Source organism: Diabrotica undecimpunctata, chromosome 2 (genome assembly GCF_040954645.1).
Source record: "Diabrotica undecimpunctata isolate CICGRU chromosome 2, icDiaUnde3, whole genome shotgun sequence".
NCBI classification, from domain to species: Eukaryota; Metazoa; Arthropoda; class Insecta; order Coleoptera; family Chrysomelidae; genus Diabrotica; species Diabrotica undecimpunctata.
The window spans coordinates 159277217-159291065 of record NC_092804.1 but is presented as its reverse complement, the minus strand read 5'-3'; the positions used below and the strand labels follow the sequence as shown (position 1 = coordinate 159291065).

General features: G+C 32.0%; 1 protein-coding gene across 9 annotated transcripts in view; it reads left to right on the top strand.

Moving 5' to 3' along the window:
- dlg1 (MAGUK family member discs large 1) overlaps positions 1-13849 on the top strand; it is a 1569679-nt gene that overhangs the window by 271137 nt on the left and 1284693 nt on the right. The gene's annotated exons all lie outside the window — the stretch shown is intronic.

Below are 13849 nucleotides of genomic sequence, written 5' to 3'. Positions count from 1 at the left end.
ACTGGCAGTACCGCTAAAAAAAAGCAGCTAGATGAGAAAGTTATACTGTTTGAGCACAATAACCAGCAAGCGTGATGGACCCAGTGTAAAGAGAAATAATTATCCAAAGAAAATAGGAAAATTAATAACCGAATTTAAAATTTCGTAGGGACTAAAGCAGGGAGATGGGCTGGCCCCAACTTTGTTTAACCTGGCACTGGAATATGCAGTTAGGCAAATACAAACTGGACGAGGAAACCTACAGACCAACCGAACGGTTCAACTGACCGCTTATGCCGATGATGTTAATATTATAAGTAGAACATCAATAGGAGCACAGGATACATATGCAGAGTTAAAAACGCAAACAAAAATGCTAGATCTGGAAATTTACACAGAGAAAAATAAACATAATGATACAGAGGAGAAGAAATATAGTCCCACAAAACCATTTATATGAAGATGACATTGAAACGGTTAAAAAAGTTTACATACCTAGGAGTAAAAATATATGCCGACGCATCAGAAGATGGAGAAATACGGAGAGAATAACGCAGGCAGAGTTTATTTTGCTCTCTTTCATGTATTTCGGTCTAAAAATATCCACCGAAATATAAAGATGAGAATCTATAAAACCTTATTTTGACCAATAGCATGCTATGGCAGTAAAGCATGAGTCCTGAAAGAAACATACAAGAGCAAACCCGACATATTCGAAAGAAAAGTACTGAGGAGAATACTAGGACCTGTGAGAGAAAACGGAATCTTCAGAAGTCGATACAACAACGAGCTTTATCAACTTTATAGCGAAGCACCACTGTCAGACTTCATTAGAATACAAAGATTGCAATGGGCTGGACATGTGATAAGCATGGGAGAGGATAGGGTACCAAAAAGAGCACTGAATGCTAGAATTCAGGGAAAGAGACCGGTTGGAAATCCAAAAAAGTGCTAAGAAGACACAGTAAACATCGACGCACAAGCTCTTTTGGGAGTTCGTGTATGGAGAAGATCAGCCACAGACAAGCAAGGGTGGAGCCAAAAAATAAAAAAAGGCCAAGGCTCATTTTGGGCTCTAGTACCGTAAAAGAAGAAGAAGAATAACTTATAAAAGAAAACTAAGAAGAATATGGCAACAAACAAGGTCTCCTCAAGATAAAATAAGATTAAACATTATGAGTCAAAAACTCAAAAGGGAAATCCAACAACAAAAGAATGAAACAATTACATAGTTTAAAAATATAACGGATGGTAATAGAATTAATTATTATTTATGTAAAGCTACAAAAACAACTAAAAAGACGAATTATCCACTTCTTAACCGTTAGACTAGAGGACGGTAATTGGTCCAGGGCCGCAGAAGAAAAAGTAGACAGATTTGCTAAACATCTTTAAAACACATTTAAACCCAATAAAAGCCAAGAAGATAAGCAAAGTTGGGTAGAACCAGTTCAGGTAGAGAAATTTTTAAGACCTTCTCCTAAAGAAGTAATGACTGAAAAAATAAAAAAAAATTAACCCAAAAAAGCTCTAGGCTATGATTTAATCTCTGGTGAGGTACTAAAAAATCTACCTCGTAAATCTATTATGATACTTACTAATCTCAATATTGCTGCCCTTAGTTTATTGTATGTAACCAGATTATGGCAAATAGTGGAAGTCATATTGATTACTTAACCAGGAAAACCTCACAATGACGTTTCTTTGTACAGATCGATATTACTACTTTCTGTAATATCGAAGATATTTGAGACTCTCCTACTTAAAAGAATGAAAACAATTATTAAAACAAAAGACTTGATTCCAACACATCAAATTGGCTTTAGAAATGGGCACGCGATAATTGATCAAGTGCATAGAATCATAAATATCATTGAAAAATCAGTAACAAAAAAGGAAGTATGTTTTGCTATATTTTTTGATGTTGCTCAAGTCTTCGATAAAGTATGGCACGAATGTTTGATATATAAGCTAAAAACATTTATGCCAAGCAATACTCGCAAAGTTTACAGTCTTATATATCTGAAAGACACTTAAGAATTAAACAAGAAAACACCTATTCAGACACAAGAGAAATTAAAGCAGGAGTTCTGCAAGGTAGCTTGTTGGGCCCGGCCCTTTAGTTGCTACAAATATGCGACATACTTGTATTAAAAAATGATACCATTGCCACCTTTGCTATTGATACTGTCATTTAAGCGGTACCTGATACTATCGAAGAAGCAATAAACATATTACAAACAGCAGTTCACAAAATACATTCCTTGACTAAAAACTGGAAATTACGTTCAACGAAAATAAATCTGTCCACGTTAATTAAACTATACAATTAATAAGAACAAAGTACCGTATTATGCAAATACGGCGAAATACCTTTATGTATAATATTAGATGCACAACTACGCTGGATAGATCATGTTAAGGAAAAAGGGGAAGAACTTGGCATAATATACAAAAAAAATGTATTGGATGCTTGGAAAAAAGTGCTCTCTATCTATATACAACAAGCTTTTACTATATAAACAAATACTACGACCTATTTGGAGTTGTGGTAGCCAACTCTGGGAGTGTGCCAAAAAAAGTAATGTAGATATTATCCAGAAATTTCAGATAAAATATTGGAAAACATTGTGAATGCTACATGGTACATGAGGAACAGTACCTTTATAAGAACTTGGGTAAGAAAACTGTGGCTACAATTATCAGGAAGATGGGTGAAAATCATGAATAACAATTCTTTAGCCATGTGAATGTTGAAATTATCCAGCTCCCTGACAACACGGGGCTAACTAGAAGACTGAAGAAGACAAAACCCCTTAAATTGGTTTAAGTGACAGTGAAAGAGCAGAGCATGGTGTTTGTGCATGTGGTGCATGTTCACATTAGTGCATTAGTTATTAGAACACCATAGGGTAAACTCCTGTTTTCAAGCAATTCTAGTAATAAAGGATAGATGAAAATTGCTTATTGATAATTTATAACCAGATTGTAACCGTAAAAAAAATTTATTTAAAATTTAAAAATACACAAAACATAGTATCAAGCTTTGCGTTAGTCTGCAGTATCACCTACTCTACCACTTTTTTTCCACTCTCTGTTTCTACAACCGTTCTTCTTTTCTTTTTATATAAAAGAATGATTTTTGCTGCTCCCGCTTCTGCTCAACCCATTCTAGTTCCATTTGTCCTTTATTCTCCTTTATTCTTATCTTATTTCTCTCGAATCTTCCAGACCAATTTTTTTTCTATAAGTTTCAAATTTTTCTTCTATATGTAGGTAGATAATATTTGTTTTCCTAAATTTGTCTATCCTTTTTGTACGGTTCCTTTCCTATCGATTGTGGGTAATTAACAATACCATCTAAAGTATTAAGCTTCTTTTTAATTTATCTTGATACTGTTTCCTTTGTCTTCTTTTTCTTCTTCTTAATCATTTTCCCATTATTTGTTCGTCGATTTAACCCTACACAGCTTTCTATTCTCCTAGTCCTGACTTATATATTTTTCATCTCATAGCTCATCTTTCTCTCTATCTTCTTCCTGAAGATTCGCATTCCATTATATTACTTACTTTTTGGCCACAGATGGCCTAGCACTGTTATTAAAACTCATCCAATTGCTTTCGAATTATCAAAACTCATTGACGAAGATGTTTCTTGTTATAATGGTTATTAATCTAATCACATGTAATTTACTTTTGTACCAATTCCCAAACACCTGATCCTATCAGAGAATTTATAGCTTTATTAAACTAAACACAAATATTTTTGAAAATAATACTTAACAGAATTGTTAAATCTCTCGAATAATAAATTAGGGATACACAATTTGGCTTAAGAAAGGGTATGGTGTACAGTAAGGGTATAAACCTTTACATTGTAATGCTATATAGAATATCTTAAATCATATATGTTGTCAAAAGTGGGTCATAACACAAGCAGTTATGATCCTGGCAGAATAGCCGTGTGATATTGGGTCCTTTCAACTTTAACCAACTGATTTTTCATGTTAAACTTTCAAAACTACAGATGGCTACTTTTTTAATTTATTTAACAAACCTAATAATTACAGTTTATCCAAATTGGGTTAAAATAATCCCGCGTTACTACATTACATTGGCAGCAATCTCTACATCTATATCCTAATTGAATTCTGTTTCTTATTTTATAATATTTATTAAACATGGACTTAACACTTTAAGCAAGGCCGTTTTTGTATTCTTGGTTCGTGATAATAATTCACTAATAGTTTAGCTAAGGACCAAGGTAAGACCAAGGAAATAAAAAAGTCGATTATAATTCATTAGCTTTAACGTTAGAATATTTAAAGTATTTCCGTTAATTTTCCAGTATTGTTGAGAATAGAGCAATGTAAGGAATCAATTTATTTTTCTGCTGAAAGTTAAATTTTACATTTAATCAATTTCTGATATTGTGCCCGTACTGTGTGATGCAATTTGTTTTAATTACCCGATTCAAACTGCACCATTCGTCGGATAAAAAGAAGGAAAATACAACTGACAACGACTGCTTAAAATGTGGTCAAGTTCATGCAGTCTCCTTTGTGCGAAATGTCAACTGGTCCGGTAATTTTCATTAAGATTTATGGAGGGTAATTGCAACCCGTCATTTCCTCAATACGTTTAAGTTTTTTTGTATTCACGGCTGTTATTTATAGCTACAAATAATTATCTTTGTATTTTGGCTATAAGAAAGGGCAACCCAATAAAAAAGTAATATAAGTATTAATTAGATGTAAATAGTTGCTGCACAAATTTTTTTTAAAACAGTTTTATTAACGTAAACAATTATTTTAACGTAGTATCTGGATCTCGTGATAAATAAACTGTCCGTTAAGTTCTGGATTATGAGAAATTAATTTAAAATAGTTCATAATTCAATTTTTACAAATCATTTGACCATTTTTGTGGATAAGTTCAGCAATAAAGATTATGGTGCAGCCTCCCTTACATAGTCTTCCTGCATTTCTGCCCACAATTGTCTAATATTTGCTTTTCTCTGCAATGTTGTACCGCTTTGTTCCTTGTGTCATAATTCCAACTAAAATGTTGCCGTCTTTTTGGTCTCTTGACTTCTCTTGGATACTATACTGTTATTTTAGTGGACCACTTATTGTCTGTTCTTCTCGCTGAATATCCCGCCCACTGCCATCAGTCACCTTGGATTTCTGTCTGATCCATTTTATTCTTTTTTGATCTCTCTTTATTATACCTACCATGCATCGCTCCATTGAGCTTTGATTGACTTTCAGTTTCAAGACAATTTTATTCTCCTGTTGATTTCTGGGAATAAGGAGCCAAATTTATGTATTAATTGTCCCAGGTATACATATTCGTCTACTGTCTCAAATGCAGTGTTATCTATTATTACATCCTGGACATCCACTAGCTCGTTGTACATGGTTTTTCTTTGTGTCAAGTTAATTTTTAGGCCAACTTTATTGCTAGCTGAATTTAGGTCGATTGTAATCTTGTAGTTCTGCAGAATTATTAACAATCAGAACGATGCCGTCTGCAAATCTTTATCAACGTCTGCTTTGCCTTGCAATTTTTAGAAGGCTCAGATTAAGGCAGAAATCTGAATTGTGTTTCGAAACTATTTTACGGATTTATTATCAGATGTCGCTATTGCGTCCGTTTCGAAGCCATTTTAGTGTTGCTTCTTAAAGACAGGAAAGATTTATTTTTCACGTTGAGAACGCCTATGAATAGCTGTTCTGATGAGCCTTTTAAGACGAAATACGTATAAACAGATACATAGACGCTTTGTACGTGAAATCAAATCTTGACGGTCTTTTTCATTTCAGAAACTTTTTTATTTCCTGGGTTTGTGGATCTTTTGTAAATAAAATTACTTAACTATTGCTTAAGCATTTCCTATTTACTATTTTTAATAAGGTACTTTATTTTATAAACATTATAATATACCATTATATTTCATGTTTCCATCTTTAGAAGTTTAACATGGATTGATATATTGGTATCTGACATTGACAGATGACATTTGGCAGGTATCTTAAAACACAAGTGGTTCAGAGTGGTATCTAAAAATATCCGCCATGGTGCATTTAAAAACAACTCAATGTATTAATAAATGTTTGGATGATCTTTGATGTCAGTCTTATTATTGACAGAATTTAGATTTTTTTTATGTAAATCATCTCCAATATGCATCTTTTGTTCTAATTTTATTCTTTTTCCAAAATCTGCACATTTTCAAAATCAAAGAAATGTTTATTTTCTAGATAATGTTTGGCTAGGGCTGTTGTGTTTAATCTGTTGGTTTGTACATTATGTTTGTGTGGAAGAACTCTTCTATGTAAGTATTGGTGTGTTTGCCCAATATTAGTTTGAATTACAGTCTTTAAAATTTATTTTATAAATAACATTTGATTGATGATACTTATTAATATTGAGTTTAAATAATTAAAAATTGTTTTTGATGATTGATGTCCAATATTAATATCATATTTTGTACCAACAATTTCGACCTTTGTTCAGAAAATCCATTATTCTATGGTAAGGATATAAAGTGTTTGTTTGATTTACTGGCATTATTATTAATATTGCTAGGTATGGTTTGGGTTTGATTTGGATTGGTATTTAAATAAGATTGATGTTCGATAATACAAGTTCTTTTTTTAAATAGATGGTTGTAATATTCTGGTGGATAATTATTTTTTTAAGATATATTTAACTTTTCTCAGATTTGCGGAATGACATTGTGTAGCTTAATTATTCTGTCAGTAAGACTGAATACTTAGACTGAAAATTTAGATATCTTCCGGACCAAACATCTTTTGTAAACCAGTTAGTTGTTATTATTCAGTTGATGTTTTTATTCCCTTAAGTTAAATTAAGAAAAGTAAGTTTATTGTTTTCTTCTAGCTTATAAGTCAATTGAATGTTATTATGGAAATTATTGAACATTTAAAGAATATGATCCATTTCATGATCCAGAATACAGAGTAAGCAGTCATCAACACATTGTTTGTAGAAATGTATGTTATACTTCAATTTAACGATGACTGTTGTTTCTAATATTTCCATTCCTAAGTTTTTCATTGGTGCTGAAATATGTGAACCCATCGCCACTTTAGATATCTGGGAATAGTATTCATTTTCATGTTGGAAGAACATTGAGCTGAGGCAGAATTTTACACCCTCTAGGAATTCTTCAAGTGAAAGAGAAGTATTTGTTTGGATGTTATTCCATCTAGTTTTGACACAGCTTAAAGGTATTTCTATTGGGATGTTAGTGTATAATGATTTTACGTCGAAAGATAGGTTTGTAATTAATTGGTACAGACTGTTTTGAAATAAAATTGTGAAAATCACATGAATGTTGTATATGATATTTGGTTTTACCGATTTCATTTCCCAAAATGTCTGCAAAATATTTGGAGAGGTGTGTTGTACTTCCAATATTACTAATAATTAGGTAAAGCTCAATGTTGTTTTTATGTATTTTTGGAAGTCCATAAATTAATGAAGATGTGCCATTGTGGGATATAAATTTATTTTTCAAGTTTAGGTCAACGTATGTATTACTTATTGCACCATTTGTTAATAAGAGAATTTAAACAACTTTGGATCTTATTTGTAAGATTTGTTTTTTTTCTGATATACTGTTTTATCGTTTAAAAGTAAAACATAATTATTGTTTTGTTGCATTTATCTGCTGTTACATTTATCTGTAAGTTCCAGAAAATGTATTTTGTTCCAGGAAAGCTTTAGTTTGTTTTCAATTTAATTTAAAATATGCTGGCCACAGGAAAAGTCAATATAATTATTATACTGACTTTTCTTGTGGCCAGCATATTTTTGTATTTTTTGAGTTTAATTTGAAATTATGTTGACTGCTTTGCTTCTAATTTTATTTATATTATATTATAAAAATACTAATATTATATTATAAAAAAATTGTTAGCAAAGCCACTGCAATCATTTAAGATGGTATAAGTATCAGGTAATCTGTTTCCAGATTTCCAAATTTCTTCATTGTCATTGTACCCATTTTCATCCTTTAAACGATTTTGTTCGAAATTTTCAACTACTGATCTTAACTCGACAAATGCTTGAGTACAAATGCGTTTCTGAAAATCTACTAATTGCATGTACAAATCTTAATTTTGCATCATTGTATCGTCATTGAGAATCCTTTAATTTTAAAGTATTGTTATCAACTACGTGAGGATACTTAATTATTTTGGCTGTATGTTGTACGCTTCAAAACTGGTTAAATATTTCACTGAACTGTTGAATTGATGAGTTTATTATATTCTGGTATAGAAGTATAGACTCCATTTCACACGGTGTTTGTGCATTTTTGAAATATTTTTTTATGCGAGGAAAATATATGTTTGAGTTTTAATATTTCGCTAAAAAATGTAATGTGTATTTTTATAAAATTTGATGTGCATCCAAAGATAACCTTAATAATTTTGCTCAAATCTTGTATGTTAAATTTATTCCTATGAATAGAGAGGTCAGTAAAGAACATTAAATTATTGATCCAGATACGATGTCTAACCTGAGAAAAGTTTATTAGATCTTTATCTTCAATACATATACAGTGATGAGTGCCTTAAGAACCGGCAAAATAACGCAAAAGATAGAAAACATAATACGTTGTGAAATAAAAGGAGATGAAAGTAGTGGAGGTGGGAAACTATCGATAGAAACCTCTAATTTACATTACATTATATTAGGATTATCGATAGTTTCCCACCTTTAGACGTTAGCTTATGAGCTAGTTGACTTCAGTCATAATATTACAAGTACGACGTCGAACATTAACATTTTTTAAATTTCGCATAAAGTAAAAACTAATTGAAGGCAATAAAGCAAATGTAAATAAACAGTTTAATTAGTAGTAATTTGATAATTAATTCTGTGCTGACGAATACAGAATAACAAGCTATGATAATTCTGTATTGAGAAGAGTGTATGCGACGTCTCAAATCATAGTTTATTATTGATCAATACTTTAATTTTGAATAAAAAAATACTCCTACTTAAACTGTTTTTACTTACATTACGTGATACGTATTACTATGACTAAAGTCAACCAGCTCATAAGCTAACGTCTAAAGGTGGGAAATTTTCGATAATTCTACTGTAATGTAAAGTAAAGTATAGGTTTATATCAATAATTTCTCACCTCTACTACTTTCATCTCTTTTTATTTCACAACGTATTAAAGCAACGTAAGAAAAAGTAGTCCAACATTTTTTGACCAGTTTGGAAAAAATATGTAAATACTTTTTTCGTTTTGGATGTGGTAGTCAATAAAAAATAGAGCTTTGCTAAGGCGTACTATTTATTCTGATTTCAAGCTTTCGGTGGTTTTTTGCCACCTTTATCAAGGTCTACAAAGAAAATTACTATGTTGTAACAATTTGAATGATGCAATAAAAAAGCTATAAAAAACTTACCCGAATGTAAGATTCGTGGCATAAATAACAACGTTAAATAACATGATATCTACTGAAATTGCAACTAACCTTAAAAATGTTACTGTTTAAAAAGACACTTTGAAAATTAATACATACGTTAAAAAGTTAAAAAACAAAATGAAAGACGACATCTTAAAACAGTCGTCGTTGCAAACTTGATTTCAGTCACATTTCACGAGCAGAAAGAGAAAGTGGGAGGACAATTATTGTTTAATAGTTTGAAGAAAATACAAAAAACAACTTTCAAACTAATGTCTAACAAAATACTGTTTATGAATTTTGAGTACTACCAACTGTATTACCAACTTGAAATTGAGCGGGAAATTACAAATATTATTTATAACATAAACAATAAAAAGAAAATAGTATTTGGTAAATAGGTTCAGAAAAAACAAAACTGAATTAATAACTGAAGTTTGATCAAAAAATTTAATTAATAAAGAAATTTTAAAAAAGAGAAAAGAAAACTCTGAGATCCAAAATAGCTCAGTCACAAGTCAATATAAAATTGTAAATTCTGCTAAGAGTCTGGATCTCAGATCTTTTATTCAGATTGTTATTATCACTCTTGCTGATATGTACCATCTCTAAGAAAGTTCTCTTAAATTTATTTTTCTCTCTGGCTAATACAGCAGAGCATACTATCGATCTAGACCATAAGATAGATTTTAACAATGTAAAAATATTAGGCACTGATTTCAACTTAATTAATTAGTCTCTGATTGTAAAGCCATCAGAATATGAGACATTAATAGCAAATCAAGCATTTGATGCGGTATCAGCAGTTTCATCAATAGACATCGAAAAATATTTACCTCTATTAAAATCTTTTTTTAATTGTTCTTGTACATTTTTATTTAGATTTATTAATTTGTTTTTGCTAGTGTTTCTACTGATTGGTTCGTTGAATAAATTCTCCGTCGCTGAAAGGTTTTTCATGCTGAACTACGGAGTGAATAAACAGCAAATACAGATGTGGAATTTGTAAAGCTTGTTAAATTCAAAAATTGAATTTGTTTTATTTTTATAGAGTTGTAATTGCCTAGAAATTTATTTCTTCTCTTCATCGATACTTTTATTCAAATACTGACAATAATTAGTTTTAAAATGTCTTTTGATATTCCATTATATTTCATGTTTTGCCTCTGCGGCAACTGATAATTGCAGTTTCTTTGTCAATAAACGTTTATTTTTTATTTTTTTTATTGTCCAACACAGAGCTGCTAAACAAACGAATACAAGTCGTTTTTAAGAAAAAGTTGATAGGTTTCTTACCTATTAACTTTGTGCAATGTGTTTGTACTGGTATCTGATTACTCTTGTCATAAAATTCAAACCTAAGATAAGTAAGATATTTCTTCGATACAAAGAAGATTCTCACAAGATCAGTAAAATTTATCACCTTCATGTACCGGTCGTAGTGGAATTTTTATTGTGAGGTCCTTATCTTTAAAAACTATAAAACGAAATTTTAATTTAAAGTTATGGCAACAAATATGATTACAACAAATTTGAAATATATCTAACCAACGCTGAATTTAAAATTTCACATTAGAAACGATGTAAAACGTTTAAAACTAACTTTTTTTTTAAATTGCATAAAATTTAATCGAAACTACACAGCTTCAGCTACACATTTCACTCAATACCGTCTTTGTGAAGGCCTTTTCTGTGACGTGCGATCATTTGTACTGTAAAAGTTTAAATTTTACGTTCTTTTGGCATATTTCAAATGCCTCATAATTTTTGCCAAAACTCAAAAGCAAAATTTCATGTTGGGCGTTTTTAAGATTAGGCTCTATCATTGGAAATTTCATTACGACCAGTCTATGAAAGTGATAAATCTCATGAGAATCGTAAAAAATGACAAAAATCGCGCCACGTTCATTTATTTAACACCTTTATAAAAACGACCTTTATTTGGGACAAAATACTCAAAATGCATACGAAAGCTATACTCTTTACCTTTATAACGCATTTTATGTTTTGTCGATGAGACATTCTGATCAAAGGATATCGAATTTTTATTGTTGAGTTGATACAAATTTTATTAAAATTGATTTCGGGTGCGTAACACATTCACACTCTTATTTAACCTGGCACTAGAAAAAATAATTCGAGAGACGCAGATTACTACGAATGGTACTATCTTTAACAAATCAGTACAAATTGTCGGATACGCAGATGACATAGACATCATAGGTAGGTCCACAGAATCTCTGACTGAAGCACTTCGGTCGTTAAGAGCATCTGCACACAGAATGGGACTAAATATAAATGTTCAAAAGACCAAATATACGTATTGCACTAGGTCAAGCAACCCGACACCTACAGGAATAATAATTGATGACCTAGAACTGGAAGGTGTTGACACCTTCATATACTTAGGGTCGCTGCTAACCAAAGATAACAACGTCAGTAAAGAAATCAAAAGAAGAATAGTGCTCGCCATTAAGTGTTGCTATGGTTTAAGAAGACAGATGGCCTCAAAAATGACTGGAAAAATTAAACTGACTGTATACAAAACACTAATAAGACCAGTGCTAACATATGGTTCAGAAACTTGGACACTAACACAGAATGACCAAGAATTGCTCAAACGTTTTGAGCGAAAAATACTAAGACGAATATATGGAGGCATAAAAGAACAAGGTTTGTGGCGCAGGTGTTACAATTTTGAGTTGTATAGAAGATTTGGAGAACCTGACGTTGTAAAATTCATTAAGCTAGCACGCCTCAGATAGATAGGTCATGTAATCAGACTAGAGGAAGATGCCATAGTCAGAAAAGTTTTTGACCGAAGAGGGCCGATCGGACAACGAAGAAGAGGAAGACCGAGACTTAGGTACCAAGAAAACCTAGAAAATGATTTGAAGTCTATCGGAATTAGAGCATGGAGAAGAGTTGCCAGAGACAGGGGCGAATGGACGATTGTTCTGAAGAAGGCTTTGGCTCATAAAAGCTGTAACGCCACTGGTGATGATAACACATTCACAATCATTTTACACAAAAAGTGTTATAAACGTTTTTGTTTATTTGTGAAAAGGCGTTTTAGGGGGAAGCCGGGATGTAAAAGTGATAAACTTTTTTGCATCTTTTTGAGTTCCCAAAATTGTCATTCTCAGTAAACTTCAGCTTGTTCGTATAAGTTAGTATTTTAGAGGTTAAATCTTTGGCGACTTGACTATAATTTATATAAATGTTCCCTTATGTTTTTATGTTAGTATGTATAGATATTTGTTACGAAATATTATTGTACTTTTAACCTAAGTAATAATATTATGCTTGGGTTTGTTTGAAGCTGTATGCCACCAACAATAAGCTCGCGTGCCAGCATTGACACGCGTGTCATAAATTCGGCATCGCTGCAGTAGGCAGTAGGCAGTACTGTAGACTAGCGCGAAGCTTCATAATCCACGTTTTCTTTTTGTATTTTGTTTACAATTATGAATTTACAAAATTTATTTATACACTTAAGTGCTAAACAATCGACTCAAAAGCAATATTTGAGATGACACCTTCTGTTTCAATGTAAAAAATATGAAAATAAATAAATGTAATGTGCAAGCAATAACTTTATTATTGAAGTTATAAAAACTGCTATTGCACTATTTGGAAGACGCATTATAAAAACAATATGAAATACGAATAGAGTTTCCTAAATATTCATCATTGAAACTAACGCAATTTCAGTATTTGATATTACCACCCCTACTTCTAATTACAATTTTCAATCGATTTCGCATGGATCAGATGACTTTTTTAATAAATTCTTGAGGCATTGCTCCCCATTTACCATTTAGCGCAGCTCTCAATTCCGTTATGCTCCTTGATGCTTGATTTCTGTCCCGGACCCTTCGTTTATGCTTATTCCAAACATGGTCTATTGGATTTATGTCCGGACTCAACGCAGGCCAATTTATTGTAGGTATATCATTCTCAGTCAGATAGGTGGTGGTGACTCGTGTTGTATGGCATGGCACATTATCGTGCATTAAAATAAAGGCATCACTAATAAATCCCACGTATGGAACCACATGTTCCTCCAAAATGTCTCTGATGTAACGATCCGCCGTTAAACCTCCTCCACGTGCTCCACCAGGCACGAAAACCTACTGGGTTTCTAAATTCTAATCGCCTTTGCTTTTGTGCTGCAGTTAGCTTGGGACCCGTAGCTGCTCTTTTTGGTGTCAGGTTGGCTGCCTTCAGTTTTCTTCTGACTGTCCAAACGCTGATAACCACACCTCGGACCTCTCTAAGCTATTATTTGATATTAGCACCAGCTAAATGTTGATTTTTCAGGGATTTCGATACAACAAATCAATCATCTCTCTCCGTTGTTATTCGTTTACGGCCTCCTCCTTATCAGTGGACATGAGCACCAGTATTTTGGT